A 2,721-nucleotide genomic window follows, 5' to 3' on the forward strand; every position below is an offset into this window, starting at 1 on the left:
TAGGCCACATTTTGAGAAGTAGCAAACAGAACCCAAAATCTTATGTAACAACATAAACACTTGCTTTTCATTCAGGAGTCATTTCTTTTTAGGTGGTTGTGGCTCAAATAGTAGGCAGCTTTCATACTGCCACATAGAGTGCCACATAGATACATAGTCTTTACTTTTAAGGCTACCTTGCTGACATCCCAGGTAAAAGCTGAGTAAAAAGTGAGACATAGTTTGAAGAGACCTTTCTCATGTTCAATTAAGTCTTGACAATAGGTAATAGTTCGGGTCGTGAGCTTGGAGAAGTTCCGAGTCGGCGGTGGCGCCGGTGGCGACTTCGACAGCAGGAGCGGGCTGCGGGCTTGTGGCTCACCATGCGGACGGTGGAGGAGCTTTACCGCAACTATGGCATTCTAGCTGATGCCACGGAGCAAGTGGGCCAGCATAAAGATGCCAATCAAGTGATATTGGATGGCGTGAAAGGTGGTACAAAGGAAAAACGATTAGCAGCTCAGTTTATTCCTAAATTCTTAAAGCATTTTCCAGAATTGGCTGATTCTGCTATCAATGCACAGTTAGACCTCTGTGAGGATGAAGATCTATCAATTCGACGCCAAGCAATTAAAGAGCTGCCTCAATTTGCCACTGGAGAAAATCTTCCCCGAGTGGCAGATATACTAACCCAACTTTTGCAGACAGATGACTCTGCAGAATTTAACTTAGTAAACAATGCCCTGTTAAGTATATTTAAGATGGATGCAAAAGGAACTTTAGGTGGCTTATTTAGCCAGATACTTCAAGGAGAGGACATTGTTAGAGAACGAGCTATTAAATTCCTATCTACAAAACTCAAGACTTTACCAGATGAAGTCCTAACAAAGGAAGTAGAGGAGCTTATCCTAACTGAATCCAAAAAGGTCTTGGAAGATGTGACTGGTGAAGAATTTGTTCTGTTCATGAAAATACTATCTGGGTTAAAAAGCTTACAGACAGTGAGTGGAAGACAGCAACTAGTAGAGCTTGTAGCAGAACAGGCCGACCTAGAACAGACCTTCAACCCCTCAGATCCTGACTGTGTGGACAGGCTCTTACAGTGCACGCGGCAAGCAGTACCCCTCTTCTCTAAAATTGTTCATTCCACAAGATTTGTGACTTATTTCTGTGAGCAAGTTCTCCCTAACCTCAGTACCTTGACTACCCCTGTGGAGGGTCTCGATATACAGTTAGAGGTATTAAAATTGTTGGCGGAAATTAGTTCATTTTGTGGTGACATGGAGAAGCTAGAAACAAATTTAAGAAAACTATTTGATAAGTTATTGGAATATATGCCTCTTCCTCCAGAAGAAGCAGAAAATGGGGAGAATGCTGGTAATGAAGAACCCAAGCTGCAGTTCAGTTATGTGGAATGTTTGTTGTACAGTTTCCATCAGTTGGGCCGAAAACTTCCAGATTTCTTAACAGCCAAACTGAATGCAGAAAAGCTCAAAGATTTCAAAATCAGGCTGCAATACTTTGCACGGGGCTTACAGGTTTATATTAGACAACTTCGCTTGGCTCTTCAGGGTAAAACAGGCGAGGCCTTAAAAACAGAAGAGAAAAAGATTAAAGTTGTTGCGTTGAAAATAACGAACAATATCAATGTTTTAATCAAGGATCTCTTCCACATTCCTCCTTCATATAAGAGCACAGTAACATTATCCTGGAAACCTGTACAGAAGGTTGAGATAGGGCAAAAGAGAGCTAACGAAGATACAACTTCAGGTTCACCACCCAAGAAATCTCCAGCAGGACCAAAAAGGGATGCCAGGCAGATTTATAACCCCCCCAGTGGGAAATATAGCAGCAATTTGGGCAACTTTAATTATGAGCAGAGAGGAGCCTTCAGGGGAAATAGAGGTGGCCGAGGTTGGGGAACCCGAGGAAATCGTAGTCGAGGAAGACTCTACTGAGTAAGACATCACATTCTTCAGCATTGTCATGAGCTTAATATACTTAAATTCTACTACTCATTGGATTGCCTGGGATGTCCCTTTAAGGACTGCTGCCTTCAGCTAAAAACTTAATGTTCTTTATACCTTTGTATGTATGATCTACTTTTGTAATAGACCATGGTTATGTCCAAGGTAAAACCTCAATAATATTTTTGGATGCTTTGTCCACAATCTTGACTTGTTTTTCCAATATCATCATTATTCGGAATTCATATTGTGAATCTTTTTGCTTTTAAACATCTTGATAACTTGTTATTGAGAACTTTTGAGTCTAAAATGTAATGAAATTCAATTTTATTCTGATATATGGTAAAGATCATCCGTTTTGAAAGGTTACTGATTTTCCTCTACCCTCTTAGTTTTTTGCCCAATATATGGAGAAGAGTAATGGTCAATTTTAACATTTTTTCATTGTTTTTTTAATAAAGCTGCTAGGCAATGGTGCAGCATTTCCACCTACTACTGTCACAAACACAAAATACTTACCAGCTTTCTTAAAATGTAGAAATGATAATGCATTTTTAGGAGGAAGTAAGTTGCTTTGCACTGCTTACACTGTGCTCTTCTCCATATATTGGGATATAGCTTTTGAAAATGGGATCTTACTATTTGAATAGAAATGTGTATGTATGATATACATACACACGTACATAAGCATATGTATGTGTATGTGTGTGTATATATATATGCATGCCGTGAAACTTGAGTACACAAAAATCAATATTTTAAATTCCAGGAATGG

General features: G+C 39.5%; 1 pseudogene; it reads left to right on the forward strand.

The window, feature by feature from the left end:
- Positions 1-362: 362 nt before the first annotated feature.
- On the forward strand, positions 363-2,180 carry LOC143409473 (apoptosis inhibitor 5 pseudogene; annotated as a pseudogene).
- Positions 2,181-2,721: the final 541 nt, after the last annotated feature.

Source organism: Callospermophilus lateralis, chromosome 11, assembly GCF_048772815.1.
Source record: "Callospermophilus lateralis isolate mCalLat2 chromosome 11, mCalLat2.hap1, whole genome shotgun sequence".
Classification (NCBI taxonomy): Eukaryota; Metazoa; Chordata; class Mammalia; order Rodentia; family Sciuridae; genus Callospermophilus; species Callospermophilus lateralis.